The sequence below is a fragment of the Tupaia chinensis genome, unplaced genomic scaffold (genome assembly GCF_000334495.1).
Source record: "Tupaia chinensis unplaced genomic scaffold, TupChi_1.0 Scaffold000578_2, whole genome shotgun sequence".
Taxonomy (NCBI): Eukaryota; Metazoa; Chordata; class Mammalia; order Scandentia; family Tupaiidae; genus Tupaia; species Tupaia belangeri.
In genome coordinates, this window is record NW_006160094.1 from 6552493 (window position 1) to 6565974 (window position 13482).

A 13482-nucleotide genomic window follows, 5' to 3' on the forward strand; every position below is an offset into this window, starting at 1 on the left:
AACCTATCAAAAAAAAATTAATAATTAAATGTAATATAAAAAATAAATTAATTAATTTAAACTACAATAAAGAGGAGAATGAAGCACAGGCAAAAACAAACAAAAAAATGCTGCCCTATAGCAAAAACCTCTCAAAAATAAAAAATTAGTAATTAGCACCTAACTGGTGCACTTTGGGGCCAGTTTCCCAATATATTTTTCTATTATTTTCTTATTTTTTCACATTCAATCACTGTACATCTTTACAGCATACAAACTGGATTTTTCCAGCATTAATACATTATATATTAGTCCAGTCTAAGATATTACCATATGTTATCATCACCAGGTAATTTTCCATTTGTGCGTTTTTTTAATGATTTTGCTTCTTCTTTTTTCCCCCTTGATTCTCTTCCCCCACTCCTCCCCATTGTCCACTCTCCTCCCACCCTATCTCTGCTGCCTGCAGTTGCTCTCCCTGCCTTCCAACCTTTCAGTTTCTGTCAGAGAGTACAGACATTCTGTATATATTAAGCGGGATCATACAATATTTCTCTTTCACAGTCTGGCTTGTTTCACTCAGCATTTAATCTTCCACATTCATCCACTTTTGATCAAATGCCAGGCTCTTATCATTTTTTATGACTGAGTAGTATTCCATAGTGTGTATGTGCCACACTTTTTCAATATGTTCTAGAACTTTTGGGTTGATTCCAGGCTTTAGCGATTTTGAATAATGCTACAATAAATATGGATGTGTAAGTACCAATAATTTTTAAAATTCTAAAAGTCCCCTAAGGTCAAAAATTTGAGGAATACTGATCTACAATAATGTCAAGCTACCCTGGATAGAATGCACATTGAGAGAGGCATTTGAAAACCACTCACATCAAGAACAAGGTAGGTAGACCATGGGAAAGATGCAATGGAGTGGGTAAGGGTTTGGACTCTGAGACCAGACTGCCTAGATTTCAGTTTCGCCTCTTGTTATGTGAGCTTGGCATTTCTCTCATCTATAATAACAGTAAATATATCATAGAGTTGAGAAAAAAATAAATGATACAATATATAAAAAGCACCTAGAATGGTACCTGGCATGTATAAATGCCATCAAAGTGTTTGTCACTAGTAAGTTTGTTCCTGGCACTCTTAGCAGTTCATGAAGGAAAGCAATTAATAAGACAGAAGTCTGATGGCGTACATCAGTGAAAGAGGCCAAGAAATAAACACACAAATAACAATCAAAATATTTCATAAGTAAGATAAAGGCTACGTGAGGTAGTGATGATGTGATACAGATTTCCTGGGAGGCAGACGTCTGCTGACACAGCTGTAGCAGTTAGGAAGGTCTTTCTGAAAACATGAACAGACTAGAATTACGAGCAGGAAGGAACCTATGAAGATCAGTAAGACCATCAAACAGGAAAGCCCTGAGATGGGAATGGTCTCGAGGTGCTCAAGAGGCAGCTTTTAGGTAACTGGACCTAAAACACAATGAATTAGGAGTAGGATGAAAGGAGGTGGTGTTAATGCCATGGTCAGAATTGAACATGTTTGGCTCTTTCTATGGGAAAGTGTTAGAGGGAACTAAATGTGACATTGCATTAGCATTTTAGTTATGATTCCTGGCTCACAAATAATCATTGTACATGTTTGTAGGCGTGTGTTATTATACTTTAAGAGAGTGGGGAAGGGACTTCAGAAGTAGAGAGACAGGTAAGCAAAGTCGGGGAGACTGAGTAAGAGGCTATGACAATGGTCTTCAATGTGATGGTGGCTTGAGCTAAGAAGGTGTAGAGAGGATGGCGGGGAGGGCCCATTCTGACATGTATGTCAGAAGTAGAACCAATAAGATGTACTGATAGATTAGATATGAGGTATGAGGGAAAAGAAAGCAGGACAATTTTTATATTTTAGTCTTAAACAGTAAATGAATGATGATACTATTTATTGAAACAGAGAGACTTGGGATAGAAAACATTTTGATTAAAAAAATATATTTTGGAGAACCAGCAGGAGGCATGAAAGTTAAGGTGCTGGATCCCACTTGGGCAACTTCATGGTTTGAGTCTCTGACCCAGCAGCTTGAAAATCACCCCAGGTGCTTTTGCATACATGCCCAAAATGCCAAGAGGAAACTAGAGGAGAAGGGACTTAGGTAAGGACACCCCTCCTGGGGGGTGATTTCCCACCTCCTCCTCCCTACGACTCCCATCTCTCTCTGGTGAGTACACACCCTACAGCAAAGCTAAGAAAGAAAGAAGGAAGGAAGGAAGAAAGAAAGAAAGAGAGAGAGAGAGAGAGAAAGGAAAAAGAAAAATGAAGAGAAAGAAAGAAAGAAAGAAAGAAGGAAGGAAGGAAGAAAGAAAGAAAGAGAGAGAGAGAGAGAGAAAGGAAAAAGAAAAATGAAGAGAAAGAAAGAAAGAAAGAAAGAAGGAAGGAAGGAAGAAAGAAAGAAAGAGAGAGAGAGAGAGAGAAAGGAAAAAGAAAAATGAAGAGAAAGAAAGAAAGAAAGAAAGGAAAGGTTAATATTTTTTATTGACTGTGGTAATTTCATGACCTTGGAAAATAATTTCAGGCTAGGAGGTGCATAAATGAGTTGAGTTCACAAGCGAGACCAGGCATTAGAAACACTCTGGAAAGCCGTTAGTGTGTGATTGGTCAGTCAGTGGGACTGGTCGAGATCACTGAAAAAGAAAGTGCAACACAGAAAGCGGTGAGGACAGAGTTCTGGACAAGTCAACACTCAACATTATGAGAGATTAGCTACAGAGGACTCCCAGAAGGAGTAGCCAGTAAGGAAAACCAAAAGGATTTAGTGTCATAAACAATGATAGAAAGGGTTTTTTTAAAAAGATGTCTACAATTAAAACTACCAAGGGATAAACTAAGTTGAGGGTAACAAACTGAGCACTGACTTTGGTGAATAATAACTTTATCTTTGTTCCAGTTACTTTGGGTAGAGTGATGAGGACAGACTCCATTGTAGCAATTAGAGGTGACATCGACAGGTGATGAAGTACAAGCAGAAACTTTATGCAGTTCTTTTGCAAAATTCGTAACAATACATGGGGAGAATTAAGAGGATACACAGGACCGAAGAGGGCTTCCATATTAATAAATGTGGAAGTAAGGAAAGAAAAGATGACAATGGATAGTGGAAAAGCACTGAGTTGACAGATTTGAAGTCTAAAGAGAATTGCTGAGAGAGTTATAGTAGAACAAATACTTTGAAGGAAGGTTCTTGAAATGTAAAGTCAAGATTACTTTGAAGGAAGGTTCTTGAAATGTAAAGTTAAGATTTCAGGCCAGCAAGTGGCATGGTGGTTAAAGGCGCTGGACTCCTACATGGCCAACCACGGTTCAAGTCTCGGACCTGGTGGCTTGCTTTCTCACTTCCTCTCTTTCTCTGTCTCTCTCTGATCAAACTGGAAAATAATAATGATAATAATAATAAATAAAGTTAAATAAAATAATTCTTTAAAAAAAAAAAAAAGAAATGTAAAGTCAAGATTTCAGAGGCAACGCAGTCGTGAGTGATGGCCAGAACTGGAGCATGATCTCATGAGATATGAGAGAAAAAGAAAGTTCCTGAGAATGAGCAGCTACAGATCTGAGAAGCAGAGTACTCTGGATGTCGGAGTGGCCACTGAAGGGGGGCCTCCTAGGGCATGGCGGGACACGCTGACGAGGAGTACATGGCAGATAAAGTCCGATGACAAACACCACAAAGGAGTGTATGTTCTCAACAGAAGGAAGGAGTTCGAAGTAAAGCAGAAACAGGGACCACGGACCCACAAGCAGGCCTTGGAGCATGAAGGTACGCAGGATAAAACTTACTTTAGAGGACCCGAGGGGAGGGAGTGTTCGTGGGGAAACAACACCCTGAAGACGTTTAGAGGAGCAGGGAGGATTTGGAAGAATTTGCTTTTAGCAGACCAAGAAGGCTTAATGGAAAGTTTGGAGAGGAAAAAAGTTGGGAGTTCAGCTCACACAGGAAATTGGAAAAGGAAGCCTATAAAATAATGTTTCTGATGATGCCAGAGAGCGGGGAGATGTGAGAAACAATGGGTTTGAGTCTTCAAGTTTAAAATGACCAAGGAAACACCGACGGAAGCCAGTTTGGGGAGGAGATGGGGGTCGGGCACTTGAGGGGGCCCTAACTCACAGCAGAAGTCTGCGGGCATCCTTGCACATGCAGGGACGACGTCGGGGCAGCGGGTCTGACCTGCCACAGGCAGGTTACAGCAGCTGAAGGCTGAGAGTCTTGGGGCAGCTGATCAGAACCAGGATGCACCCTGGGACACCTTAGGTTTGAACGACACCCCACCATGTTGTTGTCTCCTCGGGGAGACTTCAGAAACACATTGCCATTTTCCAGACACAGGTCTGAAGTAAAATCTAGGAATGTAAGCGTGATCCTCATTCTACAGACATGGAGACTGCATCTAAACGACTCCAAGAAGTTCTGCGTCTGTATTGTGGGTAAGTTCTCAAGCTGGGAAGGTCATGTATTTGTATGGAAAACGCATGATCTCTTCTGTGGCTGCAATGTTCCACGTTTTTAGTTTGTAGGGCATCTTTTCCTCTGTTGCGCTCAACGATGATTTCATTAGATTGTAGGGCATCTTTTCCTCTGTTGCGCTCAAGGAGGATTTCATTATTTGTCTCCTTCCCTTTCCTTTCTAGTGCTAAGAAGTCAGTGGAACAGCAGTCCTCCTGTACGCAGAGAACCAGAGATCTCCCGGCCTCACTGAATGTGCAAGTCAGGGGCAAACTGCCGAAGTTCCCACCAGCTAGAGACTGGGACTGTGGCATGGTGCATAGCACCAGATTCATCCCCTCTGTCACCAGAAAGGTTTTGAAACTTGTATCTGAGTGCACGCTTTGAAGAGGAATGAGGGTTCTCTGAGCAAAAGAGCGGGGGTGGGGGGGGGAGATTTACACCCATTTTCTAAGACAAGGTTTGGAGACAAGGAGGCAGGAAGCCTGATCCAGCTGCAGACCACAGAGCACGCACCTTAGTGACGGTAACATCAGGTCAGGGCTGCAGACCGTGCGGGTCTGGGATCCTGCCAGATTAGGAGTCCTCTCCAATTAGGAGTCCTCCCCGCTTGAGCATTCACCCCTGTGCTGTGAAAGACTCTAACTAGAAGTTTCCGTAGTCCTATCTTTACCACAGGCAGCTTGCTTGGCAAATCTAACAAATGTGGCTGCTTTTACAAACCAAGTCCTGCTGGTGTTCTCAGCACCAGGAGAGGGAATGAAACCGAGGCAGGAGACGCACTGGGCCCTTGCCCTCCAGAAAGGCCTGGGAAGCAAACGCTCAGCAGAAGCCTCGCTTCCCTTCTTTTGTTTATGGGGGAAAAGAAACCAAACAGCCCTGAAGGGAATTGAAACACACCTTGCAAAACCGTTGGAGAGGTGCTCACGGGAGAATAGCCACCGGAAAATTCACTTTCCAAAAAGTGAACAACGTCCTTTCTTTTTCAAACTTTTTTTAAAAATAACATATAGTGGGGTCAACAGGTAACATGGTGATTGAGTCATTGGACTCCCACATGGCTAACCACAGTTCAAGTCCCAGACCCAGTGGCTTGACACATCGGGCGTGTATGTGTGCATTCTCAAAATCCTAAGAGGAGAATGGAGAAGGGATTTTGGCATAGCCATCACCCCTAAGGGATGATTTCTTTCTTCCCTCTCTCTTTCTCTCTCTCTCTCTCTCTCTCTCTCTCTCTCGTACATGCATTCTATGGCAAAAACCTTAAAAAAAAAAAAAGGCATGCAGTAATTGTTCATGTTTATGGGGCACGATTTAACTTTTCAGTCCAGGAGTACACTGCACAGGATCAAATCAGGGTAATGTGTACGCCCGTTATCTCAGGCATTTGCTGTTACTTTGTGTTGGGAACATTCGAAATCCTATTTTTTCTTTAGAGAGAGAGATTTTTGCTTTAGGGCACATGCACTCATTGGAGAAACAGAGAGACAGAAAGTGAGAAATCATCCCCTAAGGAGGATGACCACACCACATCCCTTTTCCTCCATTCTCCCCTCAGAATTTTCAGTATACACACACACACACATGCGCCCAGTGTAAGTTTCAAGCCTCCAGGTCCAGGACTCGAACCATGGCTGACTGTGGGAGTCCAGCAATTTAACCATTACACCATCTGTTGGTCCCCCAGATCCTGTTCTTTAGCTAATTTGAGATAAACAGTTAAAGGTTAGCTGTACTCACACTGCTATTTTGTAACATTAGAACTCCTTCCTCTTACCCTGTCGGTTATTTTGTACCCATCAATCCACCTTTCCGCGTCCCTCACTGCCCTTCTCCAGTAAAGCTTCTCAGTCACTGTTCTACACTCCACTTCATTTAGGTCATCTTCTTTAGTTCCCATATATGAATGAACACATATCATGTTCTCTTTTTGTACCTGGTTTATTTCACCTAATATAATGTCCTCCAGGCTTAGCCAAGCTGCCCCAAAGGACAGGATTCCCTTTTCTTAATGGTTGTATAGTTTTCCTGTGTATGTGTGAGTATATACCATATTTCGTTACCTGTTCATCTGGGGTTTTTTGGTTTTTAAATTATTTTTATTTAATTTTATTTATCACTATTATTATTTTCAATTTGTTACAGGGCACATGTGCTCACCAGACAGAGAGAAAGTGAGAAAGCAAGCCACTGGGTGCAGGACTCGAACCTCAGTTGGCCATATAGGAGTCCAGTGCATTAACTAGCATGCCACCTGTTGGCCCCTATCTGTTCATCTGTTTAGGGACACTTAATTGATGCCTTATCTTGGCTATTAGGAACAGTGCTTCAATAAACACTGGGGAACATCTATCCCTATGACGTACTGATTTCCTTTACTTTGTTTACATGCCTGGTGGTGAGACTGCAGGATTATACAACAGTTCTATTTTTCGGTTTTTGATGAATCTCCATACTGTTTTCCATAATAGTTATATTAATTTACATTTCTGCCAATGATTTATTAATTTACATTTCTACAACAGTGAAACTTCTCACTAGCATTTTTTGTTTTTTCTTTTTTATCTTTGTGGTAATAACCATTCTCACTGGGCAAAGATGATACATATACAAAGGCTCAACACCGCTGATCATCAGGGAAATGCACATCATGTATGGAATTAGTTTGCTATAGGACACGTGAGATTACCAGAGAGAGGGAGAGGACGCACCACCCGAGGGGGATGGCCACAGTACAACCCTGTCCTCCACCTCTCTGACAGGCTTTCAAGCACACACACACACAGAGTGTGCTTTTCAAGCCACTGAGCCATGACAAACTGTGCAGTCGGCCATGTGGGGTCCAGCCATCTTAATCACCACACCACCTGTAGACCCCGTGCATTTTTAAATCACATTTGTGTGGGGATGCAAGTAGGTGAGACTAGCCTCTTACTCTCGTTTGTTCCCTGCTTCCGACTGATGTTCCCCAGGTGATCAGTGAGCCGCTGGATGGCCTCACACACTTGACTCGCAGGCTCTTTGTACATCTCACAGTGTGCTGTTCACGTCTCTGCCAAGTTCTGAGAAGTCACAGTCTATGCACAATTCCTGTACACTCTCAGCTTTGATGGTGAGATTTACTACCACTCTGGTCAAATGGGAAGGAAAGGAGTATGTTATTCAGAAAGACATTAAAAATACTAAAAAGGGGGCCAGTAGGTGGCATGATAGTTAAGGCACTGGACTCCCACATGACCAACCAGAGTTTGAGTCCTGGATCCACAACTTGAAACTTACACCAGGTACATGTGTGTGTATGTGCAAAATTCCAGGAGAATGGAAGAAAAGGGATTGCAACATGGCCAACCCCGGGGGGCGGGGGGTGATATCTCACTTTCACTGTCTCTGTCTTCCTCTCGTGAGCCCCTTTGGCAAAAACCTTAAAAATATAAAATACTAAAAAGATTAAGAAGACATTTATAAAACCCAAAACTAAATTTTGAGTAATATTTTCTAATGATTTTGGTAGCTTGAACTGAATCAATTACCCAGTATGGTGCCAAGAATTCTTTTATACACCAATTTTATACATTACAGGCATTTGGATAGGATTTAATGTTTTACTAATACTGCATGAAATGGATCATCTAAGAGTTTAAGATAGTGTTAAGAACTAATATTATAAAAATCTTTTTAAAACTAGATTTTTTTTCCAAGGTCCAAATAGCAGAAAAGGTGAAGATTAACAAAAAGAGGGGGATGTTTTAGCAGTAGCCAATTTAATACCAAAGTGCATTGAAAAGCGACATGCAGGATTTGAAACAACAGATTCCTTGGTTGAGTCCAACATTTGCATTTGCATCAAGATCTATAATCACACAGTAACCTCTGTTTAATATCAAAGAGAAAAGCATTTGATTGGACGGTCAAGTTGTTTTCCAGTTTGACCACTATGGTATGACTATGTTTCTTCAAAACCCATCTTAAGTAAATCAGCACGAGCCTTAGACAGACATGATCGCCAAGCCTGTCTACAGTGGAATCACCCGGGGAGTTAAAAAACTGTTCTTGAGCCACTGCCGACTCCATCAGGTTGCCCTTTCCGGATGTCTGGAGCCCGCAGGAGCCTGCTAATCACTCACATCTGAGGAGACTCCAGCAGAGGCCAGTGTCCCCGCTGTTTGGCTGAACTTGGGTCCTACCCTCCCGCAGTCGGGCTGCTTCGCAGACTGTCACCGTGCAGTCGATGGGGCTCTGCCCGCAGACAGTCCCCACACTCGGTGTGAAGGTGTGTTGTTACCATCCTGAAACTCTTCACGTATTTTGAACAAGAGGACTGGCATTATCATTTTGCACTGGGCACGTGCACAATGTAGCCAGCACTGTCCCTGCAGCTTTCTCTTCAGCAGAACGAGTCTTGAAAGAAATGGCCAGTGTTTCCCAGGAGAGGATGAGCCCGAGACCCTCTGAAAACCGGACTCCCAGGACCAGCAGTTAGCGTAATGGCTATGTCGCTGGACTCCCACGTAGTTGACCGCGGTTCGCGTCCCGGACCCGGTGGCTTAAACTCATGCCGGGCGTGTGTGTGTGCATGCCCAAGATCCCAAGAGGAGAATGGAGGAGAAGGGATTGTGGCGTGACCGTCCCCCCTGGGGGGTGATTTATCACTTTCTGTCTGTCTGTCTCTCTCTGTCTGTCTGGCGAGTGCACGCGCCCTATAGCAAAAACCTCTCCAAAAAAAGAAAAAGAAAAAGAAAGAAAAGAAAACCACATTTCTTAGACTCAGAGAGTAAGGGACCCACACCACCATACAGTAATTCTCACACACTATCTCTCGTCCCGAGGACAACGGCTCCTCCTCTGGCTGAGAATGCTTTCAGCCTCCCTGTGGTCTCTGCCTGCATGATTATCTCACAACATCTCAGAAGACACACCTAAGCTCTCCTAAGTCAGGACTCCCCCTTGAGAGAGTGGCTCAAGGTAGGACACGTATCTGTCTTGGTCTCCGTTGGCCACTCCTGGCTCCTCTCTGGGAACTGAGTTCCTCACTGTCTGCAATTCAAAAAAAAAAAAAAAAAAAAAAAAGGGAGAACATTTCCAAGGAGTTCAGATGGCTGTGCTGTGCGGACCCCAGTGGAGTCGGCTCCGAGTGGCCTCAACAGGCAACACCTTCTAGGGTTGCAGCCTTGACGTTCGCTCTGTAACTGGAGGCATGAAGTGCTCGTGAGATGGGAGTTCACCCACGTGACTGTGAGCAGATGAGGGTTCTGCGATGCGTCTTCTCTGAAGCTGTGCTTCCCACGCTCCCTTTAGCACACACTTTCCTGAATAATTCACCAGCCCCGATTCCCAACAGATCATTGATATACGCCAACATTTATGAATTTTGTGTTACAGAACTGATTTATTGAGTGTTGGGTTTAGTGTGTTCAGTAGACAAATCCAGTTTGCATACTACTTGTGCCCAGAGCTTAAAATCTAAAACTACTTTTATTAGGAGGGATTTATTTAGCTAGCTTCTTCCTGAATTTAGGTACCCAGGCTGTAGACCATCCTTTCAGCAAATGGGGAAAAAGTATCCTCTCAGGCTTCATGCCAGACCCACAGAATGAGAATATCTGTGTATGGAACATAAATATCTAAGTTCTTACCAGACTTCTTATAAGATTCTGCTATGAAAATTTAAAAACATCTGATAGTGAAATCTGAAAGACTCAACCTAAAATTAGCTATACTTTTTAAAGCTTTATTGTAATGTGATTGACATACCTAAGACTCACCCAGGTGAAGTATACATGGGAACTTGGGTAGTTTTGTGCAGTGTATGACCATACCACAATCAAGATGTATGAATTTCCTTTATTTCAAACGTTCTGCATCCCTGGGAGATGTAGTTTCACTTTTGTAACTGTGTGTTCAAAACAGCTAAAATGTTTTATCCTAATAAACTTATTTTTAGAATGGTTTTTGTAGGTTAAAGAACTCTATGGCCGATTGATGCCATGAAGATTTTATGCTACATATTCTTCTAAGATTGTGATAGCTTCAGGTCTTATGTTTAGGTCTGTGATCAGCTTTTATTTATTTTCTATATATAGTGTGAAATAAGATGTTCACTTTACCCATGTAGATATCCTATAGTTCCAGAAACATTTCTTTCTCAAAAAAAAAAAAAAATCACTTCTCAATTTAATTATCTTGGCACTTTCTCAAAAAGTAAACTGGGACCAGCAGGTGGCATGGTGATTAAGGCGCTGGACACTCCCACATGGCTGACCAGGGTTCAAGTCCTGAATCTGGTGGCTTGCTTTCTCACTTCCTCTCTCTCTCACTCTCACCCTCTGTCTCTCTCTGGTCAAGTTAAAAAATAAATGAATGAATAAATTTTAAAAATAAAATAAATAATAATTTTTTAAAAGTAATTGTTCAAGTAACTATAAATCTATTTCTAAATTGTCTATATTACTTTTATTGTCAGTTGAGCAATAGGTCTATATATCTATCCTTACTATCTTGATTATTGAAGACTTCTAATCAGTTTTAAATTCAGACAGCATAAATCTTCCAAGAATGTTCATCTATTTCAAAATTGTTTTGGCTGTTCCAGGTTTTTTTATTTCTCTATACTAGTTTTACCATCAGCTTCTTGGCTTTTCCAAAATCCTGTTAGGTTTGGTTGGGCAACACTAGCTTATAAAATCAGTTGATAAATGCTTTCTCAGTTTCTATTTTTGAAATTGTTGCTCTAGGATTAATATTATTTACTTTCCTATTTTCTTCACCAGTGCTAGGTTTTAAATGTTTGTCCTCTCCAAAATTTATGTTGAAATTTAATTACCAAAGTATTGGGAAGTGGAGCCTTAATTAGGCCATAAAAGCTCCACCCTCATGAGTGGATTTTATCCCTTTACAAAAAACTTTCAGGAGCCTCTTCTCTCTCTTTACCCTTCTACTCTTCTGTCATGGGAGGAACAGCATCGTTCCATTCAAGGGAGCACAACAAGGCATCTTATTGGAAGAAGACATCAAGCACTTCCCAAGCATCAAACCCACTACCACCTTGATCATGGACTTCCTAGCCTACAGAACTGTAAGAAATAAATTGTTGTTCTATGTAAGTGACCCAGTTTCAGGTATTCTGTTGTGGCAGCACAGTCAGTGCTAAAGACTAAGACACCACAGTGGTCTAGTCCTAAAGTCTGGTTTTGATCCATGATTTTTTTTTTCCCATTGAGAAGTTATTAGATTACACAGTTGTTCCTTGACTTATGATGGGTTTAGGTACACTAAATGCATCATAAGTTAAAAATATTGTAAATCAAAACTCCATTTATTGTTGGCAACATGGTACAGAGGATCTACAACTTAAAACGGAGCTATGTCCCAATAAATTCATTGTAAATTTGAAAAATCATAGGTCAAGCCATAAGAAGTCAGGGACCATCTACACGCGCCATATTTTAAACCTTTTTCAGAGACATTTGCCTTCAAGTTTTCTCTTAAGTCAGTTTTTTCCAATTAGTCTTTCTCAAATGATTTTTATCATTTAATCTAAACTGTAAACATTATTGCCAAGATTTTCATAGTTTCTTACTATTTTTCAGTATCTGTAGGATATGTAGTGTTGTTCCCCCATGTCATTTCTGATTAGGGCAAGATGTATCTCTATTTTTTCTTTACAACCAAGCTAGAAGTTTATCAATCGTATTTATTCTTTCAAAAGACCAATTCTGATTTCACTAATGTTTCTCTATTTTTTCTTTAACTTCGCTGGTTTTTGTTATTATCTGTATTATTTTCTACTATGTACTTTATTAGGCTCAATTATTTTTTCAGGCTAATTTTATAAAATCAAACCCAGATCACTGATTTTAAATAACTTTCCTTTCTGAATATATGCATTTCATTTAAACAATAATTTTCAATCTAATAATCTGATTGTACTTTGTAACCTAAATTTTTCATTATGATTTTTTCATTACTATTCAGTTCTCTAACTTCCCTTATAATTTTTTTCTTTGACCTATAGCTTACGTAGAAGTGTGTTTTTAAATTTTTAAGTATTTCAGGCTTCTTTATTTTATTGTGGTAGATGTTTAATTCAATCACATTTAGGTTAGAAGGTATATGTATTCTAATATATTAGAATAATTTTTAATAATTTTTTAAATTTTACATACTTGCTTTTTTGCATTTTTAATTAATTGATTGATTTTGTATTCATTCACTGAACGTCATCACAGCCTACAAAATGCAGTTTTCCATACAGAATACACTGTGTAGAGGTTTAGTCATACATGCATACATGCTCTCATCGACAAATAATTTTCCATTTCTTGTTTTATTTACATATATATATATATATATATATGTTTCCCCCTCCTATTTTTCACCCTCTGCCATTTCCCACCCTCCTCCCACACTATCTCTGGTATCTGCAGTTGCTTTCCATTCCCTTTTTTTTCCCCACCACATTTTATTGGTTAACAAAATATCTTAATTGATCTAACTACTTTCTGTAGCAAGTTCAGCTGCTATATAAATAGCTGTAAACAAATGTTTGTCTTTAGGCATGAAACTGTGAGTACAATGAAAATAAGATAAAATAGCACCTGGCTGAGGCTATGTAGCTTACTGTGGTCATGAAATAGGTATTTTTAATGTATTTTTTTAACTTCAAGATAGGCAGTTGTAGCTTTAGTAAATCAAAATCAAAAAATGTTAAGAGAACTTTGCTTAAGACGTATAGCCAAAAAACAGGTTAGGATTCTGTACAAATAGTAGGCACACGAATCTATCTACAATTCAAGAGAAGACAAAAATCCTTACAGAGTACAAAGCATTAAAAAAGATCAGTATTGTTTTAGTCAAAAGTCATAAAATTCGGGAACCAGCAGTTAGCGTAATGGCTATGTCGCTGGACTCCCATGTAGTCAACCGCGGTTCACGTCCCGGACCTGGTGGCTTAAAACTCACACCAGGCACATGTGCGTGCGTGCCCAAGATCCCGAGAGGAG